The sequence below is a fragment of the Bufo bufo genome, chromosome 1, assembly GCF_905171765.1.
Source record: "Bufo bufo chromosome 1, aBufBuf1.1, whole genome shotgun sequence".
NCBI lineage: Eukaryota > Metazoa > Chordata > Amphibia > Anura > Bufonidae > Bufo > Bufo bufo.
Genome location: NC_053389.1, coordinates 14,443,099 through 14,456,258, shown reverse-complemented (window position 1 = coordinate 14,456,258; position 13,160 = coordinate 14,443,099). Strand labels below are relative to the sequence as shown.

Genomic DNA, 13,160 nt, shown 5'->3' with positions numbered 1-13,160 from the left:
GCAATTGCGACTATTGCGAAATTTCGTAAAATACACATATAGATTAGATTGTAATTTAGCTAATATGGAATATAGCAGTAAGTTGAAAACGCCACTGACTGGAGCAGCCAGGAAGCCAGGAATCCAAAGGACAGGTAAGAACAACTTTAGGGAAGTGGGAAAGAAAAAAATATAATAAAAAAAAAAAAGAAAAAAAAAGAATATTCGATTTCGCGAATATATAGAACGATATTCTAAATATTCGCGAAATCTCGAAATTGCGATATTCGAGAAAAAAATTCGCAATTCGAATATTCGCGCTCAACACTATAATACAGACCTGAAATCCATAGAAATCAATGGGACTCCAAAAAAAAAAAAATGCGGGTCGCACACTGACAGTATCCTTATTTAGCGGATCTGCGTCTCGCTGACCGCAAAATAGATACGGTAGTGGGCATAAGGATTTAGATACACAGCTCAGCAGGCTGTATCATTGAAGATGGGATTAGATACACACTTCAGCTGGAAGTATCGCACACAACAGGCTCTGTATCAGGCACACATACAGGTACATGTTAGGATTAGATACAGATGTGTTTGGATACGTTTGCTGATTCGAGCTGTTTTTCACACTCTGGAGATAGTGAGGGAAAAGGCTGCAGACGGTCAGTTATGGGATTAGATACACCGCTCAGCTTAGATACACATATGAGGGCAGAGCCTGCAGACGGTCAGTGATGGGATTAGATACACAGCTCAGCAGGCTGTATCACACAGGATAGGATTAGATACACATGTGAGGGCAGAGCCTGTGGACGGTCAGTGATGGGATTAGATACACCACTCAGCAGGCTGTATCGCACAGGATAGGATTAGATACACATGTGAGGGCAGAGCCTGTGGACGGTCAGTGATGGGATTAGATACACCACTCAGCAGGCTGTATCACACAGGATAGGATTAGATACACATGTGAGGGCAGAGCCTGTGGACGGTCAGTGATGGGATTAGATACACAGCTCAGCAGGCTGTATCACACAGGATAGGATTAGATACACATGTGAGGGCAGAGCCTGTGGACGGTCAGTGATGGGATTAGATACACCGCTCAGCAGGCTGTATCACACAGGATAGGATTAGATACACATGTGAGAGCAGAGCCTGCAGACGGTCAGTGATGGGATTAGATACAACGGCTCAGCAGGCTGTATCACACAGGATAGGATTAGATACACATGTGAGGGCAGAGCCTGTGGACGGTCAGTGATGGGATTAGATACACAGCTCAGCAGGCTGTATCACACAGGATAGGATTAGATACACATGTGAGGGCAGAGCCTGAAGACGGTCAGTGATGGGATTAGATACAGAGCTCAGCAGGCTGTATCACACAGGATAGGATTAGATACACATGAGGGCAGAGCCTGTGGACGGTCAGTGATGGGATTAGATACACAGCTCAGCAGGCTGTATCACACAGGATAGGATTAGATACACAAGTGAAGGCAGAGCCGGTCAGTGATGGGATTAGATACACAGCTCAGCAGGCTGTATCACACAGGATAGGATTAGATACACATGTGAGGGCAGACACTGGGTGAGAAGTAGATTCCTGTCTGGGTGCAGTAACATGGACACAGGAGGTGTAGTGGGTGTGGCTGCTGCAGACAGAGCAGAATGGGGGCGTGGCCAGCCTGTGACTCATCTCTGTGCACTGCAGCCAGGCTTGTGTATCAATAAAGTTATGTATTCAACAAAACAAGAAGGGGAGAAAGTAAACAGATCTGCCAGGATAATGTGATGTCTTCTAGGGGGGAAGGAAGGCTCAGACATGTAAAACAGGTATTGGGGTCATATGTATGGATGGTGAGGGGTGTTAGGAGCACATAAAAAGAATTTTAATTTTGGGACCAGACAACCCCTTTAACCACCTCAGCCCCCAGTGCTTAAACACCCTGAAAGACCAGGCCACTTTTTACACTTCTGACCTACACTACTTTCACCGTTTATTGCTCGGTCATGCAACTTACCACCCAAATGAATTTTACCTCCTTTTCTTCTCACTAATAGAGCTTTCATTTGGTGGTATTTCATTGCTGCTGACATTTTTACTTTTTTTGTTATTAATCGAAATTTAACGATTTTTTTTGCAAAAAAATGACATTTTTCACTTTCAGTTGTAAAATTTTGCAAAAAAAAACGAGATCCATATATAAATTTTGCTCTAAATTTATTGTTCTACATGTCTTTGATAAAAAAAAAATGTTTGGGTAAAAAAAAATGGTTTGGGTAAAAGTTATAGCGTTTACAAACTATGGTACAAAAATGTGAATTTCCGCTTTTTGAAGCAGCTCTGACTTTCTGAGCACCTGTCATGTTTCCTGAGGTTCTACAATGGCCAGACAGTACAAACACCCCACAAAGGACCCCATTTCGGAAAGTAGACACCCTAAGGTATTCGCTGATGGGCAGAGTGAGTTCATAGAACTTTTTATTTTTTGTCACAAGTTAGCGGAAAATGATGATTTTTTTTATTTTTTTTCTTACAAAGTCTCATATTCCACTAACTTGTGACAAAAAATAAAAAGTTCTATGAACTCACTATGCCCATCAGCGAATACCTTGGGGTGTCTTCTTTCCAAAATGGGGTCACTTGTGGGGTAGTTATACTGCCCTGGCATTCTAGGGGCCCAAATGTGTGGTAAGGAGTTTGAAATCAAATTCTGTAAAAAATGACCAGTGAAATCCGAAAGGTGCTCTTTGGAATATGGGCCCCTTTGCCCACCTAGGCTGCAAAAAAGTGTCACACATCTGGTATCTCTGTATTCAGGAGAAGTTGAGGAATGTGTTTTGGGGTGTCTTTTTACATATACCCATGCTGGGTAAGATAAATATCTTGGTCAAATGCGAAAAGTTGTCTTTTGCCAAGATATTTCTCTCACCCAGCATGGGTATATGTAAAATGACACCCCAAAACACATTCCCCAACTTCTCCTGAGTACGGAGATACCAGATGTGTGACACTTTTTTGCAGCCTAGGTGGGCAAAGGGGCCCACATTCCAAAGAGCACCTTTCGGATTTCACTGGTCATTTTTTACAGAATTTGATTTCAAACTCCTTACCACACATTTGGGCCCCTAGAATGCCAGGGCAGTATAACTACCCCACAAGTGACCCCATTTTGGAAAGAAGAGACCCCAAGGTATTTGCTGATGGGCATAGTAAGTTCATGGAAGTTTTTATTTTTTGTCACAAGTTAGTGGAATATGAGACTTTGTATGAAAAAAAAAAAAAAAAAAATCATCATTTTCCACTAACTTGTGACAAAAAATAAAAAATTCTAGGAACTCGCCATGCCCCTCACGGAATACCTTGGGGTGTCTTCTTTCCAAAATGGGGTCACTTGTGGGGTAGTTATACTGCCCTGGCATTCTAGGGGCCCAAATGTGTGGTAAGGAGTTTGAAATCAAATTCTGTAAAAAATGACCAGTGAAATCCGAAATGTGCTCTTTGGAATATGGGCCCCTTTGCCCACCTAGGCTGCAAAAAAGTGTCACACATCTGGTATCTCTGTATTCAGGAGAAGTTGAGGAATGTGTTTTGGGGTGTCTTTTTACATATACCCATGCTGGGTGAGATAAATATCTTGGTCAAATGCCAACTTTGTATAAAAAAATGGGAAAAGTTGTCTTTTGCCAAGATATTTCTCTCACCCAGCATAGGTATATGTAAAATGACACCTTAAAACACATTCCCCAACTTCTCCTGAGTACGGAGATACCAGATGTGTGACACTTTTTTGCAGCCTAGGTGGGCAAAGGGGCCCATATTCCAAAGAGCAACTTTCGGATTTCACTGGTCATTTTTTACAGAATTTGATTTCAAACTCCTTACCACACATTTGGGCCCCTAGAATGCCAGGGCAGTATAACTACCCCACAAGTGACCCCATTTTGGAAAGAAGAGACCCCAAGGTATTCGCTGATGGGCATAGTGAGTTCATGGAAGTTTTTATTTTTTGTCACAAGTTAGTGGAATATTAGACTTTGTATGAAAAAAAAAAAATAAAAATCATCATTTTCCACTAACTTGTGACAAAAAATAAAAAATTCTAGGAACTCGCCATGCCCCTCACGGAATACCTTGGGGTGTCTTCTTTCCAAAATGGGGTCACTTGTGGGGTAGTTATACTGCCCTAGCATTTTCCAGGGGCCCTAATGTGTGGTAAGTAGGTAAATGACCTGTGAAATGTGAAAGGTGCTCTTTGGAATATGGGCCCCTTTGCCCACCTAGGCTGCAAAAAAGTGTCACACATCTGGTATCTCCGTACTCAGGAGAAGTTGGGGAATGTGTTTTGCGGTGTCATTTTACATATACCCATGCTGGGTGAGAGAAATATCTTGGCAAAAGACAACTTTTCCCATTTTTTTATACAAAGTTGGCATTTGACCAAGATATTTCTCTCACCCAGCATGGGTATATGTAAAATGACACCTTAAAACACATTCCCCAACTTCTCCTGAGTACGGCGATACCAGATGTGTGACACTTTTTTGCAGCCTAGAGGCGCAAAGGTGCCCAAATTCCTTTTAGGAGGGCATTTTTAGACATTTGGATCCCAGACTTCTTCTCACGCTTTGGGGCCCCTAGAATGCCAGGGCAGTATAAATACCCCACATGTGACCCCATTTTGGAAAGAAGACACCCCAAGGTATTCAATGAGGGGCATGGCGAGTTCATAGAATTTTTTTTTTTTTTGGCACAAGTTAGCGGAAATTGATATTTTTTATTTTTTTCTCACAAAGTCTCCCTTTCCGCTAACTTGGGACAAAAATTTCAATCTTTCATGGACTCAATATGCCCTTCACGGAATACCTGGGGGTGTCTTCTTTCCGAAATGGGGTCACATGTGGGGTATTTATACTGCCCTGGCATTCTAGGGGCCCTAAAGCGTTAGAAGAAGTCTGGAATATAAATGTCTAAAAATTTTTACGCATTTGGATTCCGTGAGGGGTATGGTGAGTTCATGTGAGATTTTATTTTTTGACACAAGTTAGTGGAATATGAGACTTTGTAAGAAAAAAAAATAATAATTCCGCTAACTTGGGCCAAAAAAATGTCTGAATGGAGCTTTACAGAGGGTGATCAATGACAGGGGGGTGATCAGGGAGTCTATATGGGGTGATCACCCCCCTGTCATTGATCACCCCCCTGTAAGGCTCCATTCAGATGTCCGTATGTGTTTTGCGGATCCGATCCATGTATCCGTGGATCCGTAAAAATCATACGGACATCTGAATGCAGCATGACAGAGGGGGGGTGATCAATGACAGGGGGGGGGGGGGTGATCAATGACAGGGGGGTGATCAGGGAGTCTATATGGGGTGATCACCCCCCCTGGAAGGCTCCAGGGAGACGCCTGTATGTGTTTTGCGGATCCGGGGGTGATCAGGAAGTCTATATGGGGTGATAACCACAGTCATTGATCACGCCCCTGTAAGACTTCATTCAGACGTCCGTATGCGTTTTGCGGATCCGATCCATCTATCAGTGGATCCGTAAAAATCATGCGGACATCTGAATGGAGCTTTACAGGGGGCTGATCAATGACAGGGGTGTAATCAATGACAGGGGGGTGATCAGGGAGTCTATATGGGGTGATAAACACAGTCATTGATCACGCCCCTGTAAGGCTTCATTCAGACGTCTGTATGCGTTTTGCGGATCCGATCCATCTATCAGTGGATCCGTTAAAATCATGCGGACATCTGAATGGAGCTTTAAAGGGGGTTGATCAATGACAGGGGGGTAATCAATGACAGGGGGGTGATCAGGAAGTCTATATGGGGTGATAACCACAGTCATTGATCACGCCCCTGTAAGACTTCATTCAGACGTCCGTATGCGTTTTGCGGATCCGATCCATCTATCAGTGGATCCGTAAAAATCATGCGGACATCTGAATGGAGCTTTACAGGGGGTTGATCAATGACAGGGGTGTAATCAATGACAGGGGGGTGATCAGGGAGTCTATATGGGGTGATAACCACAGTCATTGATCACGCCCCTGTAAGGCTTCATTCAGACAACTGTATGCGTTTTGCGGATCCGATCCATCTATCAGTGGATCCGTAAAAATCATGCGGACATCTGAATGGAGCTTTACAGGGGGTTGATCAATGACAGGGGGATAATCAATGACAGGGGGGTGATCAGGGAGTCTATATGGGGTGATAACCACAGTCATTGATCACGCCCCTGTAAGGCTTCATTCAGACGTCCGTATGCGTTTTGCGGATCCGATCCATCTATCAGTGGATCCGTAAAAATCATGCGGACATCTGAATGGAGCTTTACAGGGGGTTGATCAATGACAGGGGGGTAATCAATGACAGGGGGGTGATCAGGGAGTCTATATGGGGTGATAACCACAGTCATTGATCACATTCCTGTAAGGCTTCATTCAGACGTCTGTATGCGTTTTGCGGATCCGATCCATCTATCAGTGGATCCGTAAAAATCATGCGGACATCTGAATGGAGCTTTACAGGGGGTTGATCAATGACAGGGGGGTAATCAATGACAGGGGGGTGATCAGGGAGTCTATATGGGGTGATCACGGGTGATCAGGGGCTAATAAGGGGTTAATAAGTGACGGGGGGGGGGGTGTAGTGTAGTGTAGTGGTGCTTGGTGCTACTTTACTGAGCTACCTGTGTCCTCTGGTGGTCGATCCAAACAAAGGGGACCACCAGAGGACCAGGTAGCAGGTATATTAGACGCTGTTATCAAAACAGCGTCTATTATACCTGTTAGGGGTTAAAAAAAACACATCTCCAGCCTGCCAGCGAACGATCGCCGCTGGCAGGCTGGAGATCAACTCTCTTACCTTCCGTTCCTGTGAGCGCGCGCGCCTGTGTGCGCGCGTTCACAGGAAATCTTGCGTCTCGCGAGATGACGCGTATATGCGTGACTGTGCGCAGCGCTGCCACCTCCGGAATGCGATCCTGCGTTAGGCGGTCCGGAGGTGGTTAAGCACTTAAGGACCACAGGTTTATACCCCCCTACTGACCAGGCCCTTTTTTACAAATCGGCACTCCACAACTTTAACGGTTTATTGCTCGGTCATGCAACTTGGCACCCAAATGAATTTTACCTCCTTTTCTTCTCACAAATACAGCTTTCTTTTGGTGGTATTTTATTGCTGCTGACATTTTTCGTTTTTCCGATATTAATCAAAATAGGCCGCAATTTTCTCAAAAAAAGTGTATTTTTAACTTTTTCGGGTAAAATTGTTCAAAAATAATTACATTTCTATACAAGTTTGTGTCAGAATTTATTGTGCTACATGTCTTTAATAAAAAAAAAATCCAATAAGTGTATATTTATTGGTTTGCGCAAAAGTTATAGCGTTTACAAACTATGGTACAAAAATGTGAATTTCCACATTTTGAAGTAACTCTGACTTTCTGAGCACCTGTCATGTTTCTTGAGGCGCTAGAATGCCAGGATAGTATAAATACCCCCCAAATGACCCCATTTTAGAAAGAAGACGCCCCAAAGTATTCGCGGAGGGGCATGGTGAGTTCATGTATGATTTAATTTTTTTTCTCAAGTTAGCGGAAAATAACACTTTCTGAGGAAAAAAAATATATAAAAAGTTTCCATTTCTGCTAACTTCTGGCAAAAAAAAATAAAAAATCTCCCACGGACTCACTATGCCCCTCAGTGAATACCTTGAGGTGTCTTCTTTCCGAAATAGGGTCATTTGTGTCACACATGTGGTATCGCCGTACTCAGGAGAAGTTGGGCAATGTGTTTTGGGGTGTATTTTTACATATACCCATGCTAGGTGAGAGAAATATCTCTGTAAATTGCCAACTTTGTATAAAAAAAGTCAAAAACTGTCATTTTTTACAGAGATATTTCTCACACACAATATGGGTATATGTAAAAATACACCCCAAAACACATTGCACTACTTCTTATGAGTACGGAGATACCACATGTGTGACACTTTTTTGCAGCCTAGGTGCACAAAGGGGCCCAAATTCCAATGAGTACCTTTAGGATTTCACAGGGCATTTTTTACGCATTTGGATTCCAAACTACTTACCACACATTAGGGCCCCTAAAATGCCAGGGAAATATAAATACCCCACAAGTGACCCCATTTTGGAAAGAAGACACCCCAAGGTATTCCGTGAGGGGCATGGCGAGTTCATAGAAGTTTGTTTTTTTTTGGCACAAGTTAGCGGAAAATTATTATATATATATATTTTTTTCTTACAAAGTCTCATATTCCACTAACTTGTGACAAAAAATAAAATCTTACATGAGCTCACCATACCCCTCACAGAATACCTTGTGGTTTCTTCTTTCCAAAATGGGGTCACTTGTGGGGTATTTATACTGCCCCGGCATTTTAGGGGCCCTAAAGCGTTAGAAGAAGTCTGGAATCCAAATGTCTAAAAATGCCCTCCTAAAAGGTACTCATTGGAATTTGGGCCCCTTTGTGCACCTGCAAAAAAAGTGTCACACATGTGGTATCGCTGTACTCAGGAGAAGTAGGGCAATGTGTTTTGGGGTGTATTTTTACATATACCCATACTGTGTGTGAGAAATATCTCTGTAAATGAAAACTTTTTCCATTTTTTTATACAAAGTTGTCAATTTACAGAGATATTTCTCTCACCCAGCATGGGTATATGTAAAAATACACCCCAAAACACATTGCCCTACTTCTCCTGAGTACGGCGATACCACATGTGTGACACTTTTTTGCAGCCAATATGCGCAAAGGGGCCCAAATTCCAATGAGTACCTTTAGGATTTCACAGGGCATTTTTACGCATTTGGATTCCGTGAGGGGTATGGTGAGTTCATGTAAGATTTAATTTTTTGTCACAAGTTAGTGGAATATGAGACTTTGTAAGAAAAAAAATATATATATATATATATATATCAATTTCCACTAACTTGTGGCAAAAAAAAAAATCTTCTATGAACTTTATAGCGCCGCAGCGATTTTACGGTGTTTTTGCAGTGATCAGAAAAAAAATAATTCTGTCACTGCGGTGGGGCGGACTGAACGCAAGTGTGCGCACAAGATCAGGCCTGATTGGGCGAACACTGCGTTTTTTGTAGAGCCTAAGGTGACCCTAATGTACTGATATAGATCTCATTGCAATCAGTCTTGATCACTTACAGATACTATATAGTACTAGTGCTGATTAGCGACAGCGATGACGCTAATCAGCGACTAACCAGTGACTGCGGTGGGCTGGGCGCTAACTACCTAACAAGTAGCTAACTAACTGGCGGTGATAAGGGACCCTTAGGCCCCATTCACACGTCCGCAATTCTGTTCTGCATTTTGCGGAACGTAATTGCGGACCCATTCATTTCTATGGGGACAGATTTTGTCCCGCTCAGATCCGGAATTGCTGATCTGCACTTCCGGGTCCGCACTTCCGTTCCGCAAAAATATAGAACATGTCCTATTCTTTTCCGCAATTGCGGACAAGAAAAGGCATTTTCTATATAGTTCTGGCAATGTGCGGATCCGCAAAACGCGCGCGCGTTCACGCAAAATCTCAGGTCTCACGAGATGACGCCAATAGGCGTCATCGAGACCCGAGAGAGCCGCCGCACTGACGCCTTTCAGCGTTAGTGTGACGGCAGGAGGTTAAAGGCAACAATCTTAACTAAGCTATAGAGCTCCATGTTAAACTGCTGAAAATATATTATGGCTCAAAACCTCAGTAGTAGTTTCCCATGTATTATGCATTCATATAAATCAGAAGTATCATTTTATATATATATATATTTTAGTAATTACATATTTATTTTGTGCCATACATTTTTTTTACAATTACTTAAAAATATAAAATGATACTTCTGCTGTTTATGAATACTTAATACATGAGAAACAACTATGAGGTTTTTCAGCAACATTTTAACATTGAGCTCTGTAGCCCAGTGGTTAATGATCTTGCCTCTAATGTAGATGGTTGTGAGTTCAAATCCTGGCAGAAACATTTCAAAAATGGAAGCTAAATAAGACACAGGGTGTGCATACTGATAATTCTTTGGGATACCCCCCCCTTCATGTTCATAGCACTGACTCCATATATGGACCCAGCCATATATGGAGTCAGAGCAGGGACTCCTAATCCCAGAAACACTACGGGAGTTAGTAACACTGCCGAGTTCCAACTATTCAACGGTCTGCCCCCTGATGTTCAGCAGCACTGAAGCAGGGGGTTACTTACAGGATAAGGATCTATTCACACGTCCGCAATTCTGTTCTGCATATTGCGGACCCATTCATTTCTATGAGTCCACAATTCCTATCCCGAAAAAATAGAACATGTCCTATTCTTGTCCGTAATTGCGGACAAGAATAGGCATTTTCTATTAAGTGCCGGAGATGTGCGGTCCGCAAAATGCGGAATGCACATTGCCGGTGTCCGTGTTTTGCATATCCGTGGATCCGCAAAACACACAAAGATGTGAGAATGGACCCTAAGGGCGCTGGGCAATTGCTCAGTTTGCCCCGCCTTGATGATAACACATTGAGATAGATTAACATTTTTAAACCTTGCTATGTTACTATGTTATAGTGAATAATTTTTGTCATTATACATGGGTCAAGCCTAAGGATGAGCGAATTTTGAAAGAATTCTGATTTAGTAGAATTAACATCCAGATCTATTTAGGGAGAGAAAAAAGAGACAGAGAGAGAACGAATTGAAACAAAATACATTTTAGGAAATTTGCTCATCTGCAGTCTAGGCGTGCAGTGTGAATTACATATCTCTACAAGCCCTCAGTCGAAGAGTCTATTGAGAATGCTCAAATCATGAACATTAGTGTTCGTGTAGCTTATTACTAGGGCAATGAGGACTGGCCCGCCTAAAATTCAACCTGTTAGATTTCAGTTCCTTTGGTGGAAGGTGTCCTTCTGTCCCAGTAGATACTGGATTGTTGATGGATGCCAAGTACATCATATGGAATCTCTCAAAATGCAATGTTTAGTGCTACCTGTAGCCATCAGCTTTTCAGGATGGTTGTGTGTTCATACAAAGCGCCTTTACTTTAGAGTTAGAAGATTTCTCTTACCTGCTACTTTTGAAGAGATGGTCTTGTAGGTCCTCGCCCTGTCTCCTCTACAGCTGGCATTATAAGTGCTGAGAATACATCAAATCTTTTGATCTTCAGTTATAAGCCTCTGCATGGGAGTGTAGCCTTATGTCTGTACAACATTATCTTTTTGGCATAACTTATTGAGTGATTAGATGTTAAGATACTGAAACGGTTGAAACCCTCAAGTGTGTGAAAATAACAAAAGACTTTAACCCCTTAAGGACCCTGCCATTTTTCACCTTAAGGACCAGGCCATTTTTAGCAAATCTGACATGTCTTACTTTATGTGGTAATAATTTTAAAACGCTTTTACTTATCCAGGCCATTCTGAGATTGTTTTCTCGTCACATATTGTACTTCATATTGTAAATTTGAGTCAAAATATTTACTTTTTATTTATAAAAAAATACCAAATTTACAAAAAATTCTTCGCAATTTTCTAAATTTTAATTTCTCTGCTTTAAAAACAGATATTGATACCTCCTAAAATTGTTGTTAATTTACATTTCCCATATGTCTACTTCATGTTTGGATCATTTTGCAAATGACATTTTCTTTTTTTGGGACGTTAGAAGGCTTAGAAGTTTAAAAGCAAATCTTGAAATTTTTTCAAAAAATTTCCAATATCCACTTTTTAAAGACCAGTTCAGGTCTGAAGTCAGAAGATGAAATTTCCGAATTTCACTTTTTGGGCATATTTTCCACTTTAATTCCAGTAACAAAGCAAGGGTTAACAGCTAAACAAAACTCAATATTTATGGCCCTGATTCTGTAGTTTCCAAAAACACCCCATATGTTGTTGTAAACTGCTGTACGGCCACACGGCAGGGCGCAGAAAGAAAGGAACGCCATATGGTTTATGGAAGGCAGATTTCACTGGGATAATTTTAAGTTGCCATGTCACATTTGAATACCCCCTCATGCACCCCTAGAGTTGAAACTCCAAAAAAGTGACCCCATTTTGGAAAATACACCCCTCAAGGTATTCAAAACTGATATTACAAACTTTGTTAACCCTTTAGGTGTTCCACAGAAATTAAAGAAAAATGTAGATTAAATTTTCAGAATTTCACTTTTTAGGCAGATTTTGCATTTTAATCTATTTTTTTCCAGTAACAAAGCAAGGGTAACAGCCAATCAAAACTCAATATTTATTTCCCTGATTCTGTAGTTTACAGAAACACCCCATATGTGGTCGTAAACTGCTGTATGGGCACACGGCAGGGTGCCGATGGAAAGGAACGCAATATGGTTTTTGGAGGGCAAATTTCACTGGCATAATTTTAAGTTGCCATGTCACATTTGAAGACCCCATGATGCACCCCTAGATAGAAACTCCAGAAAAATTATCCCATTTTGGAAACTACGGGACAAGGTGGCAGTTTTGTTGGTACTATTTTAGGGTACATATGATTTTTGGTTGCTCTATATTACACTTTTTGTGAGGCAAGGAAACAAAAAATAGCTGTTTTGGCACAGTTTTTATTTTTTGTTATTTACAACGTTTACATAATAAAGCATTTTTGAAAATGATTTTTTAGTGTCTCCATATTCTGAAAGCCATATTTTTTGGGCGACTGTCTTATGTAGGGGCTAATTTTTTTTGGTATGAGATGACAGTTTGATTGGTTCTATTTTAAGGTGCGTATGACTTTTTGATCGCTTGATATTACACTTTTTGTGATGTAAGGTGACAAAAAACTGCTTTTTTGACACACTTTTTTTTTTTTTTACAGTGTTCACCTGAGGGGTTAGTTCATGTGATATTTTTATACAGAAGGTTCTTATGGACACGGCGATGCCTAATATGTATACTTTTTTATTTATTTAAGTTTTACACAATAACAGCATTTTTTAAACAAAAAAAATCATGTTTTATTGTCTCTATATTCTGAAAGCCATAGTTTTTTTTATTTTTTTGGGCGATTTTCTTAGGTATGGTCTCATTTTTTGCGAAATGAGATGACTGTTTGATTGGTATGATTTTGTGGTGTGTATGACTTTTTGATCGCTTGGTATTGCACTTTTTGT

General features: G+C 41.2%; 1 protein-coding gene across 1 annotated transcript in view; it reads right to left on the bottom strand.

Annotated features, from left to right (window-relative positions):
• The window catches only part of LOC120991802 (N-formyl peptide receptor 3-like), a 53,080-nt gene extending 41,923 nt beyond the window's left edge, over nt 1-11,157 (bottom strand). Inside the window, exon 1 of the mRNA XM_040420566.1 lies at nt 11,106-11,157. The gene's annotated coding sequence lies outside the window, so the exon portion shown is untranslated. The remainder of the gene's footprint in view (nt 1-11,105) is intronic.
• Between the last annotated feature and the right edge of the window lie 2,003 nt (nt 11,158-13,160).